The sequence below is a fragment of the Coenobita brevimanus genome, chromosome 92 (genome assembly GCF_032717465.1).
Source record: "Coenobita brevimanus isolate Jiangsu-jjx chromosome 92, ASM3271746v2, whole genome shotgun sequence".
Lineage (NCBI taxonomy): Eukaryota > Metazoa > Arthropoda > Malacostraca > Decapoda > Coenobitidae > Coenobita > Coenobita brevimanus.
The window spans coordinates 29,731,843-29,745,492 of record NC_137045.1 but is presented as its reverse complement, the minus strand read 5'-3'; positions in this window follow the sequence as shown (position 1 = coordinate 29,745,492).

Below are 13,650 nucleotides of genomic sequence, written 5' to 3'. Positions count from 1 at the left end.
GTACTCCCTTTCCTTAACTTCTGCTTGACGGCAATTTATCCAGGACTTCTACCTGATCCATACCCTGCATGAAACTTAAATCCCTTTTGACAATGACCTCTATTTAACCCTGGCATCTATTTTACCGACATTTATTGGACCCATCCAACTGGTCTTGACATCTAACTGAGCCTGACCTCTGATTGACGTCAACCTCTCTCTGAGCCTCGCATCTATAGGAGGGATGGATGACTAGGACACCACAGTAAAGCAAGTGGGAGAACACGGAATGTGGATGTAAGGGCAAGATAGATGAAAAAGTGGAGAGAGAGAGAGAGAGAGAGAGAGAGAGAGAGAGAGAGTTGACGAGAATAATAACGAATATGCGAGAAATATGAGGCATTTAAAGATTACATTGCAAAATTCCCTGTCTCCGCTGTATAAAGGTAAGGGTGATAAGTATGAATGTACTAGCTTTAGGGGTATAAGTCTGTTGAGTGTTGTAGGTAAAGTGTATGGCAGTGTTGATCAAGAGAGTTAGAGAGGGTACAGAGGGAGTGATTGGTGATGAGCAGTGTGGCTTTAGGAGAGGGAGGGGATGCATGGATCAGGTGTTTGCAGTGAGACAGGTGTGTGGAAAGTACTTAGCGAAAGTAAGGATGTGTTTTGGGAATTCATGGATTTTGAGAAAGCATATGATAGAACTGATAGGGAGGCTTTGTGGACTGTTTTAAGTTTGTATGGACTTGATGGTAGGTTACTAAAAGGAGCGAAAAGTTTTTATGTAAACAGTAGAGCGTGTGTAAGAGTGGGACATACTGTGAGTGATTGGTTTCCCGTGAGAGTGGGGCTGAGGCAGGGATGTGTGATGTAGCCTTGGTTGTACCCGTTAACTGCTCTATACAGCCTATGCTGTTCCGAGTGCGACTGCTCAATATTTTTTTGTTTTTTTATGCGAGGAAGAAGGAACCAAAGGCCATGAGCCCGCAGTAAAACAGATCCCTCCAAGAGAAAAACAAAATACAATAGAGAGCCAAATTCAAGATCCGATCATTTTGAGATGCCTGGACACACTGCGTTTGAAAGACTGGAGATCATAGGCAGCAGGAAATACAGACAGAGGGAGACAGTTCCAGAGCTGACCTGTTGCATAAATGAAAGACTGGGAGTAACGGTTAACTCTTGCATTAGAGAGTTGGACAGAAAAGGGAGGAGAGTTTGCTGCCAGACGGGTGCTACGTGCCCGTCGTAGAGGTGGAGGAATGCAAGCAGACAGTTCAGAGGAGCAGTGACCATTAAAGTAGCGATAGAAAAGAGATAAAGATGCAACAGTGCGGCGAAGAGACAGGTTGAAGGGAGTCAGTAAGAGGAGGAGAGTTAATGAGACGAAAAGCCTTTGACTCCACCCTATTAAGAAGAGCTGTATGTGGAGAGCCTCTCCACACACGAGAGTTGTACTCCACACAGGGGCAGATAAAACCCCTGTATAGAGTCAACAATTGTGCAGGGGTAAAGAAAGAGCGGAGTCGGCTTAGCACACCCAATCTCTTGGAAGCAGATTTTACAAGAGATGTAATATGATCATTCCAAGATAAGTCCCGAGTAAATGAAACCCCAAGCATGTTCAAGGATGATGCAGGATTAAGTTGAATATTATTAAACATTAGTGGGTATACCTGTGGAAGATTTTGTCGGGTTGATAGGTGTAAGAACTGAGTCTTAGATGCATTAAAAACAACCATATTATTTTTACCCCAGTCAGAGATACGAGCCAAGTCAGACATTAGGTGTGCCATAGCCTCATCCCTTGTTTGTTGAAGTAACTGTTGAGATGGGCGTTGCAGGAACCAAATGGAAAGGTGAAGGGTGGAGTCATCAGCGTATGAGTGGATAGGGTTAGTTGTACAGCTTAGAAGATCATTGATGAATAAAAGGAAGAGAGTTGGTGATAGGACAGAGCCCTGAGGAACACCACTGTTGATAGATCTAGGAGAAGAACAATGGCCGTCTACAACAGCGGCTATAGAACGACCAGAAAGGAAGCTAGCGATGAAGGCACAGATAGAAGGATAGAAACCGTAGGAGGGCAGCTTGGAAATTAAAGATTTATGCCAGACTCGATCGAAAGCCTTTGAGATGTCAAGTGCAATGGCAAAGCTTTCACCAAAGTCCTGAAAGGAGGATGACCAGGTGTCTGAAAGGTAGGTGAGAAGATCGCCAGTGAAGCGTCCTTGACGGAACCCGTACTGACGATCGGAAAGAAGGTTGTGATAGGAAAGATGCTTTAAAATTTTTCTATTGAGGATTGACTCGAAAACTTTTGAAATACAGGACGTTAAAGCAATTGGACGATAGTTGGAGGGTTGGGAGTGGTCACCCTTCTTTGGGACTGGCTGAATGAGAGCAAACTTCCAGCAAGAAGGAAAGGTACAAGGTGACAGATAAAGACGAAAGAGTTTGCCTAGGCAGGGTGTAAGCACAGAAGCACAGTTCTTGAGAACAACAGGAGGGACCCCATCAGGCCCATATGCCTTGTTAGTACTGAGGCCAGTGATGGCAGAAAATACGTCAACTGAAGAAATTTTAATGTTAGCCATGAGGAAGTCAGAGGGGGGAAGTGATGGAGGAACAGCACCGGAATCGTCTAAGGTGGAATTGGAGGAGAAAGTCTGTGCGAAGAGATCTGCTTTATCAGTAGGAGAAATAGCTACAGAACCATCAGAGTAGAAAAGAGGAGGGAAGGATGATGAGGTAAAGCTGTTAGACAGATTTTTGGCAAGGTGCCAGAAGGAGCAGGAAGAATTCGAGTTGGAGAGTTGAGAGCATTTAGTATGGATGAAATTATTTTTAGTAGAGTGAAGAACAGACTTAGCACGATTCCGGGCAGAAACGTAAAGATGATATGATTCAGGGGTGGGTTGGCTCCGGTACCTTTTGTAGGCCCTTTCCTTGTTGCGGACAGCATTAGAACAAGCGTAATTAAACCAAGGCCCTGGCTGCGCAGGTGTGGGTCAAATATAGCTCCACGGTGACCAAGGCTGACGCATGCAAGCATGTTGGAGCTTTAAAAAATGAAAACGAAAACGAAAACGAAAACTATACATTCCAATATGGTTTCAGGCACTTCTATGTTCTTCCACGGCTTTACCAAGGTAAATATTAAGCTAATATTTCGTTACTATATGCATCAGCATGTATTCTCTCAATTCCTAAAACAAAATTGGGCCTTTGGGAAAGTTCAGTTTTACTGCTATGTGTGAGCACCACGGACACCCCCAAAAAACAGCCATTAGCAGTTAATGGGTTAATATTTATATGGATGGTGTTGTAAGGGAGGTGAATGCAAGAGTGTTAGATGGAGGCATAAGTCTGGTGAATGCTGATGGTAGAGAGTGGAATCTGAATCAGCTGCTGGTTGCGGATGATACTGCACCGGTGACTGATCCAGAGGACAGATTGAGACAGTCGGTAGGGGACTTTGGAAGGGTGTGTGAAAGGAGGAAACTGAGAGTAAATGAGAATAAGAGTAAAGTGATGAAGTGTACGAGGTTGGTAGATGGTAGGAGGATGAATATAATTATGAATGATGAGTTGCTTGAGGAGGTAGTGTTTTAAGTATTTAGGGTCACATGTTGCTGTGGATGCAAGAATAGATGTAGCAGTGAAGTTTGGAATGAATGAAGTAGGAAAGGTGCTGGGAGGAATGAAGAAAGTGTTTAGATGTTGTTTGCTTAAATTGGGTGTAAAGAGACGGCTGAATGAGGGTGCTGTGGTATCGACTGCATTATATGGGACTGAAACATGAAATATGGGTGTAGCAGAGAGGAAAAGTTTGAATGTAATGGAGATGAGGTGTCTGAAGTGTATGTGTGGAGTGACGCGTATGGATCAGGTGAGAAATGATGAAGTGCGAAGGAGAACTGGAGTTGTGCGGGAGATGGGTGATCGAGTTGAGCAGAGCGATTGGTGAAAAAGATTACTGGATCGAATGTGAAAGGTGTAAGACTGAGAGGAAGACCACGAATAGGATGGATGGACAATGTGAAGAGAGCGTTGGATGCGAGAGGGATGTCTGTTGAGCAAGGAAGAGTGGCTTCATGTGAAAGGAATGGGAAACTGTGAATGAATATATGATGATGCAGGCCTGAGGGAATATTTTCCCACATTTGGTCTGATCAGCTGATCAGGTCAGGTGCGGGCAAGAGGTTGGGTCCAATATGATGTGGCAGGGGTAAACCAGCTCTGCCGTCGGGCCCTGCTGCGGATGTCGCTGATTACACTGCGCAGTTGACCCTCGTGCACTAGTGCGGTGAGGATCTGTCCCTTCTCCCCTTAGGGCTAAGATGCGAATGAATTGTGTGTGTGTGTGTGTGTGTGTGTGTGTGTGTGTGTGGAGGAATATATTAGGAATGTGTCGTCCTGTCTCGGCTACCTCCCTTTCTTTGGCGGAAGCAGCCTAGGTATATAGAAAGACATTGCAAAATAAAAAATGCAATTAAAACACAAAAACTCTACATAATGCCAAACACCAAGAGATTATTCATTTAAAATTAATTATTCAGTTTCAATTATCTGGCATTGCGAAACCACTGCAAATACTTGAGAGGAAGAAAAAAGTGGCAAAATGCAATAGATTACAAACTAAAAAAAGAAAAAAAAAACAATAAAAAACTGTATCAGCTCACGAGTTATATTTATCATATGTGAGAATTGTTACCTAGTTGCTATAGTAGTTATATCATAAATGCTCAAGTAATTTATACCGTATTATCATCCTGATTTAATAATGGCTAATTCTGTGCATCTGCAGGTCAGTATACGATAAACTTCTAAAAAATAAGTGAAAATGCTGTTATTGTTAAGCAAAGATAACATCCAGTACAACCGACTTTGGTACTGTACTGGGTGTACTGTCAAGTGATTTTACCCAACAGAGGACTACCAGGTAAAGGGCTAATTATGTAATAGCTCAACCCATAACCAAAGCACGAAAGGCTTTTGCACGACTGACAGAAAGACAGCCTGAATAACTGCACTACAATAATATGCTGTGAACCGTAAAAAGAATACCTATGGGCAATAAACTGCCGCAGAACTGACAAGCAGCCATTAGGCCAGCTGTTCACTACAATTAATGAGAAGCAAGATCAAGGTGTGAGAACCATGTAAACCTTGTGTACAGTATGCCATATCCGAAACTAGGACAAAGCCAATGTGAAGTGAAAGTCCAGTTACACTGCACCATTCGTGAGGAACAACTACCGGTTCTTGGCCGTTTCAGTTAATAATTGACAACTCCATTCAATCCTGTCACTGCCACCAATAACATGTGAATACACGAGTCAAGGCCGCCACGTGTATCAGAAGCTTAACCTCTCCTACACACTGGTGCTGCCAAGAATCAAATGAGAATCACTTCGACAGAATAATGATATCACCTACTTCCAGAAACTTAGAGTCCTAAATACTTTCAAAAAAATATTATGACATACTGAAATACCTCTTGTGATAGTATGTGTTACCTTATACGGTTCCGGATTAGAGCAATGTCTTGAAATGAATGACACTAAGTTTCATAAGATTTTATATGTAGCCTATGTCATTTATAATTGACTTCACCTTTTACAATATACAAAATTTTAATGACAGACGACCTATGTACATTTAATGGACGGAATTATAATAATCTGTACGCACAATATTGAACAGTACTGTCCACTGATCAGTTACACTTCTCAGGCTGATGAAGCTATGGCTGCGTCGAGTGCGTGTGTAGTAATTGTTGTAACAGTAGTAGTAGTAGTAGTAGTAGTAGTAGTAGTAGTAGTAGTAATAATAATAATAATAATAATAATAATAATAAAAATAATAATAATAAATCTACTCATGGATTCAACTAGTGTCGGTTCCCATTTCCGACAGCATAAGAAGCTCCACCAACGTATGGGAAAAGCGCCACAATTCGTTAGTGCAAATAAAATTAAAGCTTGCATAACATGAAACAAAAAATTGTACCCATATACTCAGTTTTGGCATTACGGGAATTGAGAGAGAGAGAGAGAGAGAGAGAGAGAGAATCTGATACAGACGGAAACTGAAGAGATAACTAGCACAGCAAAGTTGAAGAGATGGGAATGAGACAAAGGACAGATACACAGCGTAGTTGTGGTGGTGGAACACTGAATATATATGGTTCTCTGTGAAAAAAAAAACACACACACACACAAAGAAGCTCCGAAATTGATAAAGGAAAGTAATGAAGGGAAAAGACAAAACAGTGAGAAACGGAAAAGAATTAAAATGAAGGAAAAATAAATGTAAAGAATGCCACACACAGAGCAAAAGAGAAATAGAATGTGCAAGAAAAATAATAAAAAAAGGAAGAGAAAATAAACGCAAGTTGATGGTAATAGCTAAAAAACTATGATAAAGAAATGAATGATCGTGAAAGACAAAAAACAATAAAGAGAAACAGCAGTTGAAAAATATAGCAAGAAATATGGAAAAAAGAAATATAAAAAGAAAGCATAGCCAACCCTACGCTGTTGCAACCCTCCGTCTGACTAAGCACATACCCCCCACCTCCCTGCAAATCTAACCAAGGCATAACGGCCCTCACCCCCCTCCCCTCCATATATAACACAAAAACGGCAGGTAGCACTGAAATCTGAGAATTTTTATTTCTACGTTTTTTTTATTTTCCAAAATAATGCCAAACAGCATGGGACCAAAATATAGGTTAGGTTAGATCAGGTGCAGCCTAAACGTCTACAGCCTAACGGGATCACGGCCGAAATGACATTCTACCTATCAAAAGGCACAGGTTAACTAAAATACACATAAGTATGTGAAATTTCATGACACTATAGTGAATACTTTCTGAATTCTGGTTATAAATCCCATGCACAGTTTTTTTTTTTATTTTATTTTTTTTTTTTTTAGAGAGAAACTACTTAAGGCACAGCATTCTACCTATCAAAAGGCATCATATCACTATAAGATACATAACAATGTGAATTTTCTTGATTCTATAGTTAATACTTTCTCAGGTTTGCTCTGGAAATATAATCTCTACATCACCTATTCTTGTTTGGTCCTGGTCGTTTCGGCCGTAAGTCATTTAGGACGTAATGTCCAAACTGGCAAACGGCCGAATTACCTCACGGCCAAAACAGCATGCGACCAAAATATAGGTTAGGTTAGATCAGGTGCAGCCTAAACGTCTACAGCCTAACGGGATCACGGCCGAAATGACACGGATGCCTCTTGTTGATCCCAGTCATAACAATACCCTCCTCTGCCTTCGTCAAGTGGATGGTAAAAAGAGGGAAATGGAAAACTATCAGAAGTCTGTCCATTGAGAAACTAAAAAAATATATTGGGCCATTCAGATTACTTCCGCAGACAGCATTGAAATCACTGAGATTTCTTTTTTTCTTTTTTTCAGAAAAAATTACTTCAGACACAGAATTCCACCTGTCAACATGCACTAGTTCACTATAAGACACATACTATGCGATATTTCGTGACTCTATAGTGAATACATTCTGAGATGTGCACCGGAAATGAAATTTCTTTCCCAGCCACCAAACTCTACAGACGGACATCAGTGATAACAATACCCTACTCTGACAATGTCAGGCGGAAGATGAAAACCACCACCACCACCACAATCATCATCATCATCATCATCATCATCATCACTACCACCACTACCATCATCACTACCACCACCACCATCATCACCAAAACCATTATCACCAACACTACCATCATCATCATCAATGTTTCTCTGCTGCAACCCTCCGTCTGATCAAGCACATACCCCCCCACCACCCTGCACACCTAACCCAGTGTATAACGGCCCTCACCCCCCCTCTCATCTGTATAACACAGAGACAGCAGGCTACATTGAAATCTCTGAGAGAATTGATTTATTTTACATTATCATTAAAAAAAAAAAAAAACTACTTAAGACACAGCATTCTACCTATCAAAAGGCACCAATTCACTATAAGACACATAAGAATTTGAAATTTCATGACTCTATACTGAATACATTTTTTATTTCTGGCAGATTACTTGCTCAGGTCGCAATAAAATCTCTGAGAAAAAATATGATTTTAATTAAAAAATCACTTAATACACAGCATTCTACTTATCAAAAAGCACCAGTTCACCATAAGACAAGTAACTATGTGAAATATCATAACTTTGTACTTAATGTTTTCTGAGATTTACTCCAGAAACTAAAGTTTTTGCACTCAGCCCCCTAATTCTGTAGACGGACACCAGGGATGACAATACTCTCCTCTGACTTTGTCATGAGGAGGATAATAAATCAAATCTGCTGAAAACCAGACAACATTACCATGACAATGTTCATTCTACACACACACACACACACACACACACACACACACACACACACACACGTATGAGAGAGAGAGAGAGAGAGAGAGAGAGAGAGAGAGAGAGAGAGAGAGAGAGAGAGAGAGAGAATGCAAGGGAAAGATATAAAAAGCAAGAGCAAAAATAAAACGTCAAGTGATACATGAAAAGAATGTGGTGTGATAGGAAAGGCAGTAAGATGGGGTGACACGAGATATATGAAGGAAAAAGTTAGGAGAAAAATAGGAAACAATAACTAGAAAGAAATGGCAAGAGAACAATGACAAGGGAAAGCAAAACGAAGAAAGAAACGATAGGTTGAATAGAAAACGTACATAAAAAGGAAACTATATAAAATAAGCTAAAGAAAAAGATAAAACTAAATCTTCAAAATGGGAAGGAGACCAATCAATTGAAAAATAATGACATGAAACGAAAACGGCAAATTTTTAGAATTAAGATATACCAAATTGAATATAGGTGAAATGACAAAAATAAAAGTAACACAAGAATTTAAGAGAAAATAATCAAGTGTGAAAGTATCAGACAAAGGAAAGGCAACTACAACTGACAACAGATGCGAAAAGGACAAAAAAAAAGAAAAAGAAAATGCAAAGGGAGATTGTAAGTAATCCAAAAAGAATTAAAAACGAGAGAGAGAGAGAGAGAGAGAGGTTGAGAGGTTGTTGGTGGGGTTTGGGGTTTGTGGGTAGGTTGGAAAGGGGGAGAGTGTTGAGGTGTGGAGAAGGGGAGGATGGAAAGGGAAGGGATTAGATAAAAGATGCTGTGGGAAAAATGCATTAAAAAAAGAAGTAATCCCGGTAAAATTAGCACAGAAACAGAACAAGTCAGAGCGTAGCTCAGTCGGTAGAGAGGTGGCTTGCAGCCCTACAGGACCCATGTTCAAATCCCCGCTGGGGCAGGGAACAGTTTAAGGATTTGAATTTAATTAAAGCAGACTCTACTGATCTACCAGAAAACCCGCCGACATGTCGCAAAAATACCCCTGCCAATACCAATGCACCAATCCTGTATGAGACAGCCCTAGCATATATTCAATATGGACGGTGGGTGTTGGCGCCGAAGTGGTGACATGTAGAGGTGTATGGTATGTAGAAGGACTACTGGGCCTTGAGAGCAGGCTGTGATGCCTATATCCAGAGTCGGACACATAACAAAGAAAAAGAAGAGTAGGAGGGTACGGAGGCGATGAGGGAGAGGGAGTAGGGAAGCATGGCTTTAGTTCAAATGTCCAACCATATGTACATATTCTGTTTTTGTATTTTTCTTCCCAGGTTCGCTTTCTATAGACAAACCAGCTAGTTATTCTGTTGATTATCAAGTAAACAGGTGTGCCACACCCTGGTCTTGTGTTTCTCCGCACATTCATTCAACCACCTTGATCTGTCAATTCACGAGCCTCCTCGAGTTGTATACCTCACTTTTTCTCGTTGTCTTTATTATATCCATTTTTCTTCTTCTTCTTAGCCTTTCACGCCGGCCAGCATTTTTATCATCCACTATGTGACCAAAAGAACACTCTCTGCTGTTTTAGTGATAATTGACTTTCTTTTCACCAAAGAAAATTTTTATCTCATCCGCACACCGCACTCAGCACAACCATATTTCTCTATATTACTCTTCCCATTGACCTTTGTTGTACACCTCATGTTATACCCAGATTTCACACCACATGAAAATGTGAAAACTACTACGCCATGGAGTTCTCCTACAGTCTCCACTGTTAGAACTCCGTTTCGTCACAGGGCCTTCATAGCACCAGCTGCCTTTCCTCCCAAAGCCATTGTTTTGTTTCTCTTAATTTCCTATGAACATTAACCTCTTTGTACTATTACTGCACCGAGGTACTTAACCCTCTGACTGTCAGGACTTCTCCCAGCGGAATAATCTTATGGTGTATGCCTAAACAGACTTCATAAGTGCACGAGTAACAACGACTCTAAAAGATTTAATGGGATAGCTTTCAAACTTTTGACAACTTGGATTTCTAGCAGATGAATATAACCCTTTGTTCTCAGCCTGAATTAAATGCCTGCGTACAACAAGGTAAGCTAAAGAAATAGACTCATTCACCAGTTCAAAATTTTTATCCGTTAATAAGCACATCACACTGGAGGCACAACACGAAAATACAAGAGAACAAAACACCCAAAAAGTATCTTAGCTTACAGAGAGATTGGAGGACAAAACATTGCAAGGAGCGAGGAAGAAAGAGAGGAAGGAGAAAGAAGACAGGGGGAGAAAGGTGGGAAGGGGAGAAGGAGGGGAAGGCAGGAGGATAGGATGGGGAGAGGGGATAGAAGGTTTGGTGGGACGGGGGAGCTTTCCTGCTTGTCTAACACTACCTTTAACCCATAAACTAGTTATGCTCGGCATAACAAACAGCCTCGAAAGGACCAACAGGCCTGTTGCTGTTTGCTTTCTTTTGTTATGAGCAAACATAGAGATGCGATGTTTACTTTCAGCTGAGAAATGAGCGGCTCGACACGACCCAATCAGGCCCTACACGACATGCCCGGCCGCGATGATTTTCAGAGGCTAATAGCTTTTCTACTATGTGAGATAGAGAAGAGATTCTTTCAGCAGGTAATAGTTACATTCAATAAATCTTGTTTTTAGCTATATATTTATTCACGAGACCAGAGAAACCCCTTGAAATCGCAGCTGTCCAAGGGAATGTTCCAAGGGCAATTGACATGCACCAGTATGATATCGAATTAAAAAAGATTTCCCTTGCTACACTGTGTTTTCTTGCATGAATTCTAACAATTAAATAAAAAAAATATCATGACAGACGTATGTACAAATGCTAGCTCCCTCGTCGCGTGCTGAGAAATCACACTTTACTGGTACTTTGTACTCCTTTGATGGGCACAAGAAATAGAGAGGTAAAGAAAATGCAACAGAATTAAAGAGCAAAATACAGAGAAAGAAGCACCCGCAAAGAGCGAGTAGGTCTGATGAAAATGAAGAGGGAGAATGAGGAAATGCAAAAGAGAAAAAAAAGAGAACGCCAGAGAAAGTGACACACACACAGACAGAACAGCAGCACACTGGAGGCCCCGTCTGCATGCAAACTCGCCCGTAAGGGTAAATATAATGTACGGAACACACTTCGTCCTCGGTTCCATCTGCCAATCCCTCTCACAACGCTCGGGCACAGGAAACAAACAATCTGGTTTTTACTCCTATGAACACACACACACACACACACACACAACGCTCGCTGCCAGGAAACACAGCATCTGATTTTGCAATAAAAATACACACACGAGCACTTGTATGTGTGTGTGTGTGTGTGTGTGTGTGTGTGTGTGTGTGTGTGTGTGTGTGTGTGTGTGTGTGTAACTGAACTAATAGAATGAGATAAGGATAACAAAGAAGAAGGCTCTCCCCCGCCCTCCAAACCCTCCAGCGAAATCGGCAGGAAAAAGTCAGAAAGAACACTACGCAGCATAGAAAAACTGGCATGGACATTTTACAGGAAAGTGTGAAAGGAGAATAGAGACTATCATAGTGTAACCCGAAAAGGAAAAATTATGAATTAGTATTAGTTATAAGATTTTATTTTCTATACCCACCCCTTATTTGTCATATGCTTATCTAGCCTATGCTTGAAACTCTCATTGGAAGAGGCAGCAACTACTTTACTAGGTAGCTTATTCCATTCGTCTACTACTCTATTACCGAACCAGTTTCTACCTATTTCCTTACTGAAATGGAATTTTTCTAGTTTGAAACCATTACTTCTAGTTCTATCCTGTATGCTCACTTTAAGTACCTTGCTAATATCTCCCTTATTTATACCCTTCATCCACTTAAACACCTCAATTAAGTTTCTCCATACTCTACGCCTCTCTAGCGAATGCAGACTTAGTCTTTTCAGTCTGTCTTTATGTGATAGGTTCCAAACATCATGTATCATTTTTGTCATTCTTCTCTGTACATTTTCTAACTAATTAATATCCATTCTATAGTAAGGACACCAAAATTGTACTGTGTAGTCTAAATGTGGCCTTACTAATGCTAGATACAGTTGCAGTATTACTTTTGATGATCTATTGCTCACGCTTCTCGAAATAAATCCTAGGACCCTATTTGCTTTATGTCTCGCATTAATACACTGTTGCGTTGGTTTAAGGTCGTTACTAACCATAACTCCTAGATCCCTCTCGCATTCCGATTTGCTAATTTCTTTGTTATCTAAGCTGTATTTAGTGTCTCCAATGGTCTTGCCTACGTTAGGTACTTTACATTTTTCAACGTTAATTTCCATTTGTCAAGTTTTAGACCATTTGGACAATGTATCGAGGTCTTTTTGTAAGTTATAGCAATCATCAAAACACCTGCTTCTATTTGAAATTTTGCCGCTCATCTATTTGAAGTGGTGACCGAAGGGAATGGAAATTTCCACCTTTCTCTGAAATATTTGTAACCTTTTGGGCTTAAACTACGTAGAGTAATTGCCACGCTAAAATCATCTTCAGCCCAGTGATTTATTGGCTTCTCAGAGAAAAGAAACTCTACTTGGGATGAAAAATACTGAGACAAAGTACTCTTCACATTATCTGTTTCACTGGCAAGAGCTGTGTGGAGCCGGTCAAGTACTGCATTTTTCTCCTTCTCCCACTCAGGACATTCAGTCTCCTGTTCTTTCTTCATATTATCCAACTGGCACAGCAACACTTCTCTCTCCTTTTTCAAATCATCTACTTGGCATTGCAAATCCTTAAAAGATGGAAGTTATTGTCCCTCTTCATATACTGATTCTCACCCTGGTATCTTAATTTCCGTTTCTAAAATATCTTGCACAAGTCGTTTCTGTCCTCTTCTTACAGCTTTTGCCTCTCTTTCGGTGCAGGCATCAGTAACTGTGGGAGTATACAGTATTGCTCGTCTGAGATAAATTAATTTATGCATCAGGAGATTTGTCTCACAATCGATTATCAGGATGTGCCATTCACTTCGATTAACCCCCTTCTGACTAATGTTATTTAATTTCTGGAGCATCCAGATTTTTTTTTTTTAACATAATTTCTTTATTTATACAGTATGGTAATACCCCTATATTTTCTCATCTTGTGTTGTCGGTATCTGTTGTGTTGGAATTGCACCTTCCTTTATCCTCACAATGTGTTTGGGAACAGGCTGACCAAGGAGCTCATATTTGAGATTTCCTTCATACGAACTTAAGTCGAAATGTAAGCTACATATCACTCCCCTGTTTGCATTAATTGGGTCTTGCCTTTTACACAGACT